At 37.0% G+C, this 16593-nt stretch overlaps 1 protein-coding gene across 3 annotated transcripts in view; it reads right to left on the bottom strand.

The window, feature by feature from the left end:
* The window catches only part of glo (glorund), a 159929-nt gene that overhangs the window by 90911 nt on the left and 52425 nt on the right, over positions 1–16593 (bottom strand). The window lies entirely within an intron of this gene.

The raw sequence follows: 16593 nt of genomic DNA on the forward strand, positions 1-16593 counted from the left end.
ACATTTAACTATCACCACATTCCAGGTTTGGTAAGTATATTAAAATATCAAGTTTATATACTTCTAAACGGTTACATGTATTAGTTGCCTACAGGTTTTAGGAAATATTTTGGACTCTTCACTTTGATAAAAATAATGCACGCTTGGGTGCACATAAGTGTAATTTTGTTTTCTCTCAAAATAATATTGAACATAAGCGTAGGATTTCCCATTTGCGTTTAGATTTATAAACAACCAACATTTATAAACATTTTAAGCTAATCACCCCACTGATAAGTTAAAAAATGAGGCTTCTACAATTTTTTTACATACGAATGAAAAAACTCACCAAAGAGGTATCAAACAGTCAACTGGTAACTCAGCACTTAAAAGGTTAAAAATCATTGTCCTCACTGATAAATGATAATTTAATTTTGGAACTATTTTAAAACGTGAAAGCCATGTGGGACAGATTTACGGCACATTTGTTACGTCGGATTTCAATTTCAATCTTCTTATCTTGTTGGATATCACGCCTGTCAGTGTCATCTGGTTTATTGTCGAACCCAGGTTAATGTGAAATGAATATCCAGCACGTCTAATAATAATAACAATAATAATTCCAGCTCGGGTTGAACCAAAGATTAAGGGTCATGAGTTCAAATATTGCTTGATCTTGTTAAGATGTTAATATGTGCTCAATTAAGCAGAATCCCAACGGATCATTTACTGTATTTTTTACATAGTTTACGCCCACAATGGAGCACTTAAATCAAACCCAAATACATAATGTTTACAAAGAATTAACTGAAGATTTAGCTTGCATCATCATCTTCCTTTCCCAAAACCACTTCGTTCTGGCTGACCTTTCTTCATCAGATATGACGGTGTTTGTGCTGTACAGTTTTTAATGACAATCTTATTTGTTTGTTCTTGAGAATCCTTTTTTCTTCTCTATTTTCAATTTGCTTCACTGTAATATTCAGCTCTTCTAAATCATTCTGAACTTCTTTAAACCAATTACTTTGTTTTACTTTTCCAAAAGTAATTAAATAGATGTTTCATTATCCTATTATCATTTAATCTAGAAAGAAGACAGAAAAAGGCAATTCTTTTTCTCATCGTATCTATTATAGATTCACTTTCCCTATAAACCACTGCATTAGGCAATAATCTCCCTTGTCCATCCACCTGATGTTTTTTATTAATGATTGTTCTGAGTATCCTTCTGTCAACCTTTTGCAGTGTATCAGTTGTTGCTTTGGTGTTCAATTTAAATAGTGTTTCACAAGCATAAGTCGCTTCAGGTTGGAACAGTAATGTTGCAGTTTAGCATTTATTTAAAGAGATTTTTTCTTGTACGTCGGCCATGTAATTCGTTGTGCTCTTTTTCACTTAAAAGTTCTCCTTTCTATTGATTTTTCATTGGAGTTCCAAGTTATAATATTTCACCAAGATATTTAAACTTATTCACAATTTTGTTTGGTATTGGCTAAGGTAATGGTGTTGTAACTGTATTTATTGATTGAATTTATTTGAAGAGTATGTGTTTGGTGAAACACAACTTCTTCAAATGTGGAGCACGTGTTGATGAGTGTAGATTTAAAGTAGTAGTAATAAAAGTCGTGACTCATGAACCATGAATTCGGATGCTAATGTTTGACCTGTATTATGTGCGTATCTGTAGACGAAAATTCTTCCAAATAACAACCATTGTTATTATGAACAACGTTGTGAAAACATCATCTCTAAGTGATCACTCAGATTTTTATCACATTTCTGAGAGAATCGTAAAGGGATTTTTGACAAATACCGTCATCGTGAAATTCTATGTGCAGATGGTAAAAATCAAAATCTAACATTCAAAGTCTAGAATTTGCTGTAAATAATATTTGTCTGTCTTTGTGTGAAAGTTGAGTGTGTGCTGTAGTGATTTTCATTCACCTGCGATATTTTTGAAATGTGGTTTTGACCTGGCCACGTGTCCATGTTGGACCCAGGTTATCAGCATTGTTATTTGAGCGATTTAATTTATTGGAGGTTAAACCTGTAGTGAATTTTATTTTAAATTTTTAAAATTAAATTGAGGCAAGATTAAGGAACCCAGCACCAATGAATAAGTGTGGATTATTTCAATCGTGTGGACAAAGATTCCCTTTAATGTAAAGTTTGTAATGTTAATTTTTTCAAGGCTTCAGATGCTAAGAGTTAACTTCATGTGTCATTCAGTCAAATATTGAAGGAAATTTTGTGGAAATAATTATTATGAGAGTATAATTAAATGAAAATAAGTCTAACAGAGACATGTTTAACTAATATTTCTTACAAATAATTTTTGAAGTACAATTCAATGGATCTCATGCTTGATGGATGAGATAAAGTAATTTAAGCTTATCCACGAGTAGGACGACTTGATTAAATAATTTTCAGAGAAGATTTTTGTAATGACACCATAATTTATTTCATTTACTTGAAGAATTTAAACTTTCATTGTGAAAGAGTAGATAATTCACAAACTAATGAACCTGATAATTTAAAATAACCTAGGACGACTTAGGATCATTTACGAGCCAGGAAGCTCAGTGAGATTTAAGTTTCTGCAACCTGTAAATAATTACAACATTAGGAGGTCCTCCCAACATAAAATTTTGTTTTGATTCTTTAAGCCAGAAGCAGGCTAATGTCAGTCTGTTACATTTCCAGTATGATTCAACTTCAGTTAAACAAGGAAACTGGCAGAGAAGATTTTGATTTCAAATATCCATCAAGAATTAAATTATTAAAATGTGTGATCAAGTGCTAGTTTATAAGTAAATGTCAAAACCTATCGCCAGCCCTTGTATCTTTCCTTTCTTAAAAAGTAAGCAAAGCCAGATAAACGGTCCACCCTTGGGACTCGCTCTCCAGCTGAGCAGACCGGGAATAATGTTGGCAATATGTAACTAGATATTTCATTCCTTCACACACCCGGGAAACTGGAGATGGTTTAGAATGATGATGACTGAGACCAATGGAAATGAAAAATATTGACAAATTGTAGTTCTGATATGGAATGCTTTGGTTTCATTTTACAAATTCTAAATAGTTTAATATGTTTTAAATAGTATATAATGAATGCAATATTTTTGTACATATACAATATTAACTTTATTACTTACATTTACTTCATTTTCAGGGCATGGGAGCAACAAACATTAGCTACAACAATACATTATGTACAATTCTCCGCGATTTACATTGCAGCCCACCTGGTCGCCATAGTCATTAAGACATTAACCTCTTCTTGCATGGTGGTGTCAAATGACACCACCACATTTTGTAAGCTCTTAAGATCAATTCAGTTAAGCAAGTCATTGTCTCACCATTCGAGTTCTGTTACTTGAAGTTTAGAGCGCATTATTTTGTAGTTTAACAATATCTTGAATCAGTCATGGTTTCCCTCCATTTTTACCAACTGAGATAGGTTCCTTGATGGTAACTGTTACCAAGGTACTTTGCAGCTGCTTCGCAACACAACCAATTCGTATCTTTTGGTAAGAAAAATTATTTTGTTCATCTAAAGGCAACCGAAATAACAGTGATTTATGTTATACTATATGTAGTATATGTCTATAAATGTATGTGGTGGCATATGACACCTTCATGCAATTATGGTAAACAGAATTTCCCACTTAATTTTTAAGGTTGTACAACTAAACACACTTTACTTGTTTACTTTAGGTGGCTTTAACTTTAAAACGTTATCTCCAGATGAAATTAAGACATATTTACGTCAATTGAGGAGCGAAGACATCTCCTTAGAATATGAAACTGATGAATGTAGTCTTTCAGGTGAACCAGTTTCTATTGATGAGTTTGAGCCCATTAAAGAATATCAGTTTAACAATAGTGAAAGTGTTGAAGCTACCAGCATAGATACAAATGAAACGGATGATGGACCTGTGATGTCACATGAATCAATCACATAATGCGTGAAGTGGTGTGAAAATGGGAAACCACAGAAAACGAACTTCAGGGCTGCCGACAGTGAGGTTCGAACCAACTATCTCCCGGATGCAAACCCTCAGCTGTGCGTCCCTAACCGCACGGCCAACTCACCCGGTGTTATTGAAATTAGCAGCATCTGAAGAACGATAATTTTGGAACTCGAAGGATTTTCAGCAGCAAATGCAGAAGAATTGAAATGAAAACAAATTTAATTTTTCTTTATTATTTAGTATAGGTAAATATTATCATGATTGTTACTGTTTTATTTGGAATAAAATACACGTTTTCTAAGTAAGACTCTTTCTTTTATGCATAACCCCTTATTGCATGGAGGTGTCATATGATGCCACATCTGTATTTACAGAAGTTAGGCATCAGAAAATTCAGAATTAACATTTGTGTTCTAAAATGCCAAAAGAGAGAAAAAAAAAAACTGAAAAAATATTTTAAAATGATATTTTAAAATAATTTGTGCTTGAAGACTATGTATGGTCTGAAACTGTGGTTAGTTGGTTTGAGTCCTATAGTACAAAAAATTCTCTCCATCTGAATGTAGGCTGGCAGGGTAGGTTGCGTGTCAGAAGCCTAGATTCAATTCCAAACCTCTTTGCAATGTTCATACGAGGCTATGCTGCGTGTCAGAAGCCTGGATTCAATTACAAACCTCCCTCAAGAGTTCATATGGAGTGAGGGTATGACACAGTTGATCGAGAGTTGTCCTTCGGACCGGGACGTTAAGACTTGAGCAGGCCACTTGGAGCTACTACAGGAGTAGGTTGTGTGCCCGCACCACTTTTCACCCTCTTCCTACTATCATAAATTACATCAGGAAGGGCACCTGGTCTTAAGAACCCTACTACAAGGATTCATCTATCTTCATATCCAGCTCCATAGAGAAACTAGACAAAGGTTGGATACACTCGCGCGATTCACAGTGCATGGTATTAATTTTAAATTTTGGGATGACTTGTTTAAAGGGACCTAACATGTAGGTCATCGGCCCCTAATGGTAAGAAATGAGACGAAATGTAATGAGAAATTACAAGTCCAAAATCCTCCAATGTTCACAATTCTAAACTGGAGGACGAAGAATGAATTTATGTGAATTTAAAACAATCAGTTGATCCGACCCGCAATGCCTCACATTCACAGAAACTGACGTAAAACAATAGTAGTACTGACCAAGGGACTGCTTCTGAATTGATGACGCTTGTAGTCTAAAAGGTGTCCAAAATCCAAGTCATCGGCCCCTCATAATGGTACTTATCACTAAGAAAGTAGAACCATGGTATCTGTTATGTTGTGGTACTAATCGAACGTAGCGCAGATTCGCAGTATTCCACACATTATGGTACTACTCACAGGTAACAAAATTTGCACATGTAACGAGACCTAAGGTGTTTTGCACATTGCGGCACCATTTACAGGCAATTCAAACCTATGGTGTTCATCACATAAGTGTAATAACCACATGGACTCTTACCATCTCGTGGTGTTCCTCATATAGTGGGTACTAATCATAGGCCAGCCAGAACCATGGTGTCGCTCATATAGTGGTACTTATCACAGGTACTGTAAAAGCCAGCAGCGAACTCTGTTGCTACTAATCACAAAGGTATTTTGTACCTAACATAGTGGTACTACCCGCAAGTAAAAGCGACTGATGGTGTTCCCCGCGTGGTGGTACTAATTACAAGTAGTCTCATGGTTCTAATTCAATCATCCCTTGGTCGCCCCTCATGACAGGCAGGGGATACCGTGGGTGTACTCTTCGTCTGCGTCCCCAGCCCACAGGGGGCATTTGAAGTTTTTGAAATATTTTTATTATGCCTTTAACTACACTTGACGTCAAAATTGCAGAACAGTAGACTATGAAAATTATCTACAGCAACAACGATAACTTTGTTGTAAAATATGGAAGTACTTAAAACCAATTTTATTGTCTCGTGTAAACCCCAAGTCATGATAAAAGTAATATACTGACATTTTTTGTAACTTTAATGCATTACATATTTGACTGATATTTACAATTTTATGTACGTATTTTGCACTTTGATACTGCACAAAAATCCTTGCCGTAGTGATAATACAAAGTAGGTTGTGTAAGCATTCCCCCCCCCCCCCCCCCTTTCTCCTTAGATTTTGGTCGCACTAACTGAGTTAGGAAAAGGCAAGGACGGGAGAGCAAGTTGCCATAGCCTAACAAACAGCTCCAGCGCGGAAAATACTTTTCAGGGTGCACTTTGAACCAACAATCTCCAGAATGCAAGCTTACATCTACATGGCCTGTACAACTTGTTTGGTTAACAAGTACAACAGTTTCACCTTCCCTTTGCCAATGCAATTTACATTACACTATCCGTAACGAAAACACTACAATCAAAACTCCACTTCCTCATACGATGAGTATTCATTTCTACAGAAACCAATGTTTTTTTTTTTTAATCGGTGAGCAAATCATGCTCATGTTTAGCCATATTGTGTAATATGTAAGACAGATTTAAGGCAGTGTGGAACACACTTCTCTTTCCTTTAGAATGAATACTGAATCTCAGACAATCTCTAGCTAAAAACGGGCTGAACATTGTTTATGCAATGTAACACTGGAGTAACTTAAACGTAGTTTAGATAAGACATTGTTGAAGGCTTTGAACTAGTCATCGTTTCTGCAATTAACCCACTATGCTTAAATAGTTGCCTGTGATATGAGACACAGAAAGGAGCTTCGATTCTCCCAGTACGTGAAAATACCGAGTAACCAGCAAAGGAGGTTTCTCTTCAACAAACCAATAATGCACATGATCGTGACGTGTAATATGGGCATAGAAAATTTAAAGGTACATAAGAAAATTAGCTCGAACATCCTGCAGGCAGTGCCTTTTAACCTATGCCGATAAGACAAACAGCATGTTAATACAGCAGAACTCCAGATTTAGTTAAACCTTAAATGCGAGTTTACCTTAAATCGATGTTTCAATAGAAAGCACACCTTTTCCAGAGATCTTTGCCTGTATTAACATATATTGTACCATCATATATTATTTACACAGTGACAGGAATAAACCACGGAGATATCTACCGTACACACTGCACAACTTGGCAACTTTGTACGGTTTGTGCTTAAGATTACTCGTGTGTTAAACTGGCCTGCTATCTAAGCAAGAGACCTATATTGCACTGTAACTAGTTTTGGCTCAAGATTGCTCTTTGAAAATACAGTAAATAAATTGAATCAAATAAATAATGCTTTGGTACTCCCTAACAAATTTGTTCCTTTGCACTATCAGATAACAGACCTATGCTATATGCTGAACCCAACTGAATAATTGTTGAAGGCACATACAATACATAAGGAAATCGTTTGCTAGATGAATGATCATCTCATACACGCATCTTCATTGTACACCATTACGCATTTTAGCATTCAGTCTGCAAGCCCCTGCTTTCATAATCCTCTATTTGTATTTTTGTTTTGTTGCTAGTTGTTTTACGTTGCACCGACACAGATAGGTCTTATGGCAACGATGGGACAGAGAAGGGCTAGGAGTGGGAAGGAAGCGGCCGTGGCCTTAAGGTACAGCCCCAGCATTTGCCTGGTGTGAAGATGGGAAACCACGGACAACCATTTTCAGAGCTGCAACAGTGGGGTTCGAACCTACTATCTCTCGAATAATAGACACTGGCCGCACTTAAGCGACTGCAGCTATCAAGCTCTGTCCTCTTATTTGTAAAACCATTGCCTTGAGACATGTAGACTCTGTTGAAATCAGATTGTATAATAAGCTTCCAAATACGATTAAAGATATTAGTCCCGTCAGTTCATTTACCACAGCTTTAAAAAATCTCCTGCTGAGTAGCTGCTTCTACAGTACAGAAGAATACATGATGAAGTGCTGGTAATGATGCTACTACTTATGAACTTGTAATCTAGTATATAGCCTTAAAAATATGTTAATGTCACATTGACTATGTTCACATTATTAACACCACACCAATATATTTTTATTTTGTCTTGTAAATATTGGTTATTAATATTATTTAAAAAATTAAGATGTGCTGTCCTAACATTGAGGTATGTGATGTTTCTGTTCTTTTTCAAAATGTTCATTGTTGTGCATATATTATTGTTAGTATTAGGAAATCACTTGACAACTCCTATACTGTTGGCATATTTCAAAATATGTAATTGTACAGTCTATGGAAGCTAAATAAATGAATGAATGAATGAATAACCAGCTCTGAAACTTCTATTACACTGACTGGCAAAATTTATGGATCACTTAAATTTTCAAAAAAAGTAAAATTGTGAAACATTTTGTTTTATTATTATTTACATCGATTGTTTTAATGAGAAAATGATCTAATTAATAAGGGTAGCAATAATAGATAACCTTACTTTTTCATGAAAATGATCAATATAAATAATAAAACAAATGTTTTACAATTTAACAGGGTTTTTCCTTACGAAAGTCAAGCGAAAATCAAGAAACAATGTTAGGTTTTGGTCCACCCAATCAATACACGTCACTTTTCAAGCGAACTATTTAATTAAAAACATACTAAAAACAGACATATAATTAAGAACACATTAAAACTGATGTTTGAAATTAAATAGTTCGCTTGTAAAGTGACGCGTGTTGATTGGGTGAACCAAAACCTAACATTCTTTGTTTTCACTGTATCAATATGGATCTATATGATGAAGTTCGTAAATTGTACTAAATTCAAGTGATCCATTAATTCTTCTGGGAAGTGTAGTAGCATACCTCCCAAAACTTTGTCCTCCTCTGTCTCGTAGTTGGTTAAATTGTTTTCAATGTCATCCAGGAATATGTTCACTATTATTCCTGATAACCGAGAGCCGATGGTTAACCCTTTCTTTTGACAGATTTTTGTCGAATGCATAACCGCTTCGGCTTAACATTGTTCTTATAACGTTATACTTGAATTTGTATAAAAGTCGGGAAAGATACCAAACTCGCACAAAAACACATTAAAATTTGAATGAAACAGCATTCAGTTTGAACATTTTCGAGGATGTTTTCCAAGTAACTGCTTGCTCATTAGCACGTGTTTAATTCCAATAGCCTGTACACACATATTCAGTTTCATTCCTAAAAATTGTAATAGCATCACCCCAGAGACTTGTAGCAAAAATGTCTATTTTCTCATTTCAAACGGAGTCACCTAACCAAGGTTTACCGCGCACGTATTATGAAAACGTATTTCAAGCTCCCTGCAGAGTAACAACATTTTGACTATAAATTTACTTGGGAACAGCCTTTCTGAAATTTAAGACGCGAAAGTACAAACTGTTACATGCCAGCCCCGTGGTAGCCCCTTTCGGTACTTCCAGGAAGGGCCTGGTGACTCGAGACGAATTGGGACCTCCCAGCTGGCTGGTGGGGTGGGGCCAGGCTTTCCGTGTATTTTTCTCGTCAGCCAGCTTACCTGTGAGTTTCTGCCTCTAGCCACCTTGCGAAGATTCTACCTGAAATCACCCGAGCTAATAAAAGGGAAGCTAACCGTGGACAGACAGTCAGTGTTGGACTTGGAGTCAAGAGTTGGACTCGGTGGTGGTCAGTGTGTCACTTAGCGAGTTGGGGTTCGGTGGCTGGGCTGAGGGCAACAGACGTGTTGGCTGTCGCTCGTGTCCCACCGAGGTCTAAACCAGGAGCGGTTGTGGTGCCGGAGAGACCAGTGAATAGACGGGCTGGAGAAGACAGAACGGAAGACAGTGTGTTCGTGCATGTCTATGCACCGAGGGTCAGCGAGGAAAGCCACTATCGCAAGTGTGAAGGTAAATGAACCTGTGTTAATGTACGCTGTTGTATCGTCCTGCTGTAGAATACTGTTGAGCTGTTCAGTTGTTCACTGCATGTGACTGAATTACTGGACTGTCTGTGGAGTCGAACTAACAGTCGTTTTGTCAAGTGACCCGTAGGCCTGTGTTCAGATACAGCGGGCTACACACAGCTGCTGTATGAGGTGACTGAACTTGGGGAAGTGAAAATAAGGATTAAGTGTCCCCAGACTCCAGGTAGAGTAACGGGGTCAACCGCCTGGTGAGCCATAAGGAAGAGCAATTCGTAAATAGACAGCAATTAGTAAGTGTGGCCATTCATAACTGGTTAGCAATGTGCGTATGTGCATTTATTAGGTCATTCTGAAATAAACTGGATTAATGAAGCAAATGGTGTTTTATTTGTAACAATCCATACCTGTTAACTTTACAAAACCAAAAATCAGGAGATTTTGATATGAGAATCGGGAAAAATCATAAGAAATCAGGAGATACAATTGGTCAAAACTGCTTAATCTACATGTCTTGCACAATACAGTACTATGATATATTTATAACACTTATTGTCTCAAAGCCCAACTGTTGCTATACGAGGCTACAAGGCTACAAATTATCCATCTCTATTACCTCACAGGAAGTATGTGAGATGACCGGTCTCTGATAAGCCTCCCAAAAATAGTATGAATTCATGCTCCACATGTGTGAATCAGTCATGCCATTACTTAGCAAATGTATAGATTAATATATTGCATCAAGCGCCCGTGCAATTATGCAAAGCGCAATGCTATTTGTATCAGATAATTAGCTGATGTGCCCGTGCTTCGCTACGGATTCTCAGAAAGACTGTCCTTATAGTTTTTCCAACTGAAGTCAACAGTCAACATAGGTCATTACAATGACGTCAGTATGAACGTCGTGATTAAAAGCAATGCTGTCATATGATATATTCGATAAAATGAAAAACAGCACATTTCCTAACTTTTAACAAAAAGTACAACGGTAAAGTCAAAGAATAATACTAGATTATAAATTACACCTATTCAATACATGTTTGTGTAACATGTAATGTACAACGGCGTTGATCTAACAGTTCAAAGTTCCAGAGCTAGAATGACCAGGCCGCCTACAACCGCGAACACTCCTGTGTAATTATTCCATTTAAGTGTGCACACTACTCATTCGAATAACTGCCTCACAGTAGGGATCGAATAACTGAAATACTATGATGATCCAGTGTGTTACACACCAGTAGTATCAGAAAATTCATGAACCAGGGGAATGGCATGCTACAGAAGAGAGATTTCCAACTCCCCAGCTTCCTCCTGCCAATATTCAGGCAGGCTGTTATACTCGATACGCACCTACGCAGCAGTAATCCTATCCATCCGAGATAAATGGCAGCAGAATACACTAAGTACATCACAACAAACAATTGTCAATGTAATGTTATTGTTGATCAATTTTATGAGCTTTCTTTATTGCAGGCCTTCGTTTAGTTTTCTTCCTACTTTGTGATATTAGAGCCTCTAATGTACAGTGAGTCGTCCTTTCTTTCACAGAGGTGCCAACGTTTGAAGTGGATTATCAGTAATCCCATTTTTAACTCGCGCAGCCCCTCCCCCCCCTCAAAACCCCGTTTACGAGTCAAATCCAAAGCACCCCATTTGCCCTTTCCTACAGCAATCTATTCTAAAGTATATCATATTACACAATAGAATTTCCTCATTACCTGTTAGTTCTGCGAAAAAAAATTCTTTGTAGCTTGTTTCGCACCCAGCAGCTGCTTTTTGGTGTAGGTTTTCTTGTAACATACTTACCCCCGAGATGACATTTTCATCTTCAGAACCATAAGCAATTCCAGTGTAGATGTACTTAATGTAGGCCCGAATACACTTAGTACTGCAAATACATTACTTAAGGTTTTATACTTAATTTGTCCACTTTCATTTTTAAGCTCTGCAATGTTGCCCCAATTCACATCAATGTTTGGTCTATGTACAATATATTCTGGGAAAGTATCACACTGGTAAACTGCAAATTCCTCTTCAAGTTTGTCATGTTCAGTTTCTTTGACCAAAGTTGGGAATATTCGAACAAAGAATTCAAGAGATGAATAGGAAACCTTCATTCTGAGAGATGTCTACAACTTCGGCATGGTGAAGAAATTCATCATCAAGGGGAAACTTCCTGGTAATGTAACTGCAAGCTGCCATATAAAACTCTTACAGAATTATAAAACATCTCTTCATCACAACCATTATCTTTCAAGTATGCCCTAGCTTTTGCTCCAATTACCAAGTCCGCATTGGCTTTCTGGTATTTCCTCCTCTTGAATTCAACACTCAAAAGGGAGGTAGATTCTGACTGAAGAGGACATGGCTGAACAAATCTGACCAATAGGTCAGTTAAACGACCAGTAAGTTTCCTCCTAAGAGGATGTATGGCTGGAGCATCTTGTTGCAGAAATATATTCACAGAGTTAAAAACAGGAAGTGTACTCTGAAGAAAGTAGCAAAACAGTTTTGTGTGTGGGTCCCTTATGAAAGATTTCACAGTTTCAAACTGCTTGGTGGTCTCATTTTTATGGTGGGTCTCACTACAAAATATGAGTGTCAAAGCTTCCCACTGCTGAAGAGCTCTATCAATAGACTGAAGAAGCGAGAGCCAACGGGTACTAAGATATTTAAAAATTTTGTGACCCTCTGTGCCACAAACAGCCTGATAAACATTCAATGAGTTTTGCCTTTTAGAACTCTTATCAAGACAGTAATATAACTGAACCAAAAAGTTATCTACATCGACTAGCAACTGGGCTGCTGCTTTTTGTGCACAGATGTGTATGAGATGACATGAACCCGGGACAAACAGAAGAATGTCTGTCCTTCACAAATTTGGCAACACCTTTATTAATAACAGAAAATTCCCTCACTGGTATTGTCGGTACTCTCTAACAATGACAATAGAAGAGTTGATATTTGACCTCTCTTAGCATTAAAGAAAGACAACTATAGGATGAAGTTTAACTGCATTTCAATCCGTACTACTATCAGTAGCCAAGGAAAAAGGCGTTATTTGCAAAAGTTCACTCGTTTCCTTTTTCGCCTCAGATGCTGTGTATTGAACTAAAGCAGAGGTTTTAGTTCTTGCACAACCATATTTCTGAGATATTTTAGAGTCTGGGAACATTGATCTAAAATTTCAGCGTGGTCTGAAACTGATAACGGAATATTACGCTCCAAAAGAAATGATGTGAACAATAATTCGGCATTTGTCACCGCAGTTTCATTACTTTTTACGAAGAATGATGAAACAGACTAGTTTCGTAATTTTGATTCACCGTATGTGTGATGTTTCTTGGATTCTATGCGTCTTCTGCAATCATCTCGTCCACTGCGAGCCACAGAGAAATCACACGAACACACACTGCAGAACACGTGTTTTTCACTAACACGTGAGGCAAGTAAGCTTGGCCATTCCTTTGTGTAACCATCTTGATATTTCTGTAACACTGCTGTCTTCTTAGAAGAAGATGCAATTTGACAATTGCTCCGCTTCATTTCACAAAACCAATCACTACTTTTCGAATCAACGTCTAGGATAATTAGAATTGAAATGCGCTAAATATACTATTCTTTCTACGCACATGACAGAGAGCCGAAAGCGCGCACTGGAGAACAGCAGAGAAAGGAGTAGTGAGTAGCAAGGAGTAGAGCCTACCTCACGGCAGACTTGATAAGTCATTGGCACGTCATTCTAGCTAAGAAAGCAGTGTATATCTATGTAGCTAGCCGTGATTTCACAATGCTCGCGGGAAACAAAAGGAAGCGACGACCAAATAACTCCCAAATACGTTTAGTAGCCAACGTACAAACATTGAAACGAGGAGGGTTGACCAGTAATTCTCTACGAGATTTAATATTTTTTCCTCTTTCCTTTTTTTTTTTTTTTTTCGCAGAAATTAATTTTTATTGTGACAAGGTTGCTTTCCCGTAATAATTTCCCTTTTGACCGCAATGCCGTAATTGCGAAGTGAAATCCGTAATAGTTGGCACCTCTGCTTTCATGACACCCTCATGTTATTCAAGTGATTGGTAAAACTGAATAAGATAAAAATAATCTGAAATTGTATTCTCTATAACTTTTGTTATGGAGTACTTTTCGATATGACCAATAAGATAGGTAATTAAAAATTAAATTTTTGCACCCTCTCTAAAACTACCATTTTTAACAGGGTGAATAAAATTATCTACAGCGTAGATTATAGTTCCTTATTCCCAGACTTTACACTACCGATTTTCATTAAATTCTGATCAACGATTTTCCCGTCCTTCGGCGCTGATATGGACCTGGCAACAAAAATCCAAAATCTTTACGTCGCTCCGACACGGATAGGTCTTATGGCGACGATGGGACAGGAAAAGTCTAGGAGTGGAAAGGAAGCAGCTGAGGCCTTAAGGTACAGCCCCAGCATTTGCCTGGCGTGAAAATAGGAAACCATGGAAAACCATCTTCATGACTGCCGAAAGTGGAGTTCGAACACACTATCTCCCGAATACTGGACACTGGCCGCACTTAAGCGACTGCAAGTATAGAGCTCGGTTAAAAATACAAATTCACGAATATCTTATCATAGCTGGTACGGTAAAATTTATGAGACATAAATGATAGGGAATTTAATAATAATATATTTATGTAGTATTTATCGATAGGGCCAATAATAACAAATATTGGAGAATAAAAATTTTAGGCCTTCCCCTAAACTACCATTTCACTTAGCGTGAATACAAATTATTTATGGCCTACATTGTAGAGACTTATTCCCTTACTTCATATATAATTTTCATCAATTTCTCTTCAGCCGCTTTCTCGTGATGAGCGTACATACATACAGAAATTACGGAAAATTTAAACGTACATTTCCCCTTGTTAGGCACTGTGGTCACGACCGGTACAGAAATATAATTTTAAATTTCTGAGTAATGTACAGACAAAACTATTTTATTTATATTGAGATAAATTAAAATTAGTCAGGAATGCCTCCAAATATCTCTAGAAAAGTCACTGGTCATTATAATTGAAATTATCTCACTAAATTACTAAAAAAAGACTCCACGTCTAGCATGTAGTCTGCATCGACTAGACTGATGTGAACTGTGAACGAACACGAGAAAATGAGAGATTGACAATCGATATATAGGTTTCAATAAACATCGCACATTTGCGCACATTTCTTGCAATAACAGCAACATGTCGTTTAAAAGCGGCCAATGAGCGAAAGACATCTGGCCACTGGTGTAAAAAAAACCGAAATTGTGGGTTTTGAAAAATGTTTGAAGTTAACCAAAAAATAAGCTAAAATCGGGAGAAGTAACAGAATAATCGGGAGGCGGGAAAAACTGTTGAAAATGGAGGTCTCCCATCTAAATCGGGAGAGTTGGCAGGTATGCAATACCCTATCCTCTGAAATCTTAAGCACATTGCTGTATCTTGAGAAGAATCACATTCTCATTTGATATCTGTACCTAGTATTTAAAATTAGGCATACATTTACTTCAGCCTTTATTTCTAAAGTGTTACAACTTCTGTTACTGCACTTATTGTGAAAACATGTTATCCCAGTGTTTGTTCACGCCAGTGGGAGTTGTGAGCAGAGCTCAGGCTCGCTGAAAATAGATTCGCTTGCGCGTTGTGAGGAATCGATATGGAAAAGGATTGATTGCATGCAAAAAAACAGAGACCAAATTTGCCCGTAATAACAGATGAATCAGTAAACATGTTCTCATAGTAACCGAAGGATACTGCACAGATTAATATGGGAATTTTCGAAATCATTAAGACGGGGGTTCTCTTCTACTGTCCTACAGCGGCCGCGCTTGGATGTGCATCAGAGTATGACTTCTCACTTTAGCCCTAAACGCCCGCACTCTTAAATTCCCCTCCTGCTTTGAATCATCCTTAACAAGCTTATGACATCTTTTTCATAGATTCTTAATGCCCAACCGAAATGAATAGAAAAAGATATGAGATTTTAAAATTTCCTTAACGCTAAATGCGGGTTTTGCCCTATTGTTCTTTACGTTAAATTGAATGTAAAATGAAATGGGTCTTACAAAATAATTTTCGGGACTGGAAATTTCTTCCATTAAAAGCGGGTTTACGCAGGTCACGCAAAATCGGGTTTGTACTTAGTTATTTGGGTAAAGCTAATCAAGTGAACTGCACCTCAAGCATACGATACTGAATGAATGTTGAAAATTAACGTACTATAGTTATGTCAGTTTGTACGATTAAATGTATGTGGTGTATTACCTCTAACCACATTTTCGTACTTAAGCTATCTAATGTTAGTAATACTCCATTAATTGCTTCATATCCCTAAAAAGCATGTAATATTTCATCTGTTTTGGGACATATTTAGCTGGTTTTTAGGGCATATTTGCTTGCATTTTTTGTACTTCCTTAGGCCAAACTTCCAAACTCCAGTTAAAACAAATACTGCACTCAAGCGCATACTGGGTGGCTTTTAATAGAATTTGAATACTGAATAGGCCTACTATTTCATCTATCTGAGGAAATACTTTTTTTTTTGTGATGATACTAGTGACATTATGTCCACAACATAACACAATATGCACCTATTTGAAATGTGAAATTCTGCAAAAACATTACATCATGTCACAAACCTGGAATAGACTATTCCTGCCACTGCAAAAATATGAAACCTCCGATCAACGGAATGAACTGTATGCTGAATAGAAACACTATTTTGGCAATATTTTAATTTTCATAGAAAAAGCTCATTAATCAACAATTCTTAGGATTAA

Source organism: Anabrus simplex, chromosome 1 (genome assembly GCF_040414725.1).
Source record: "Anabrus simplex isolate iqAnaSimp1 chromosome 1, ASM4041472v1, whole genome shotgun sequence".
NCBI classification, from domain to species: Eukaryota; Metazoa; Arthropoda; class Insecta; order Orthoptera; family Tettigoniidae; genus Anabrus; species Anabrus simplex.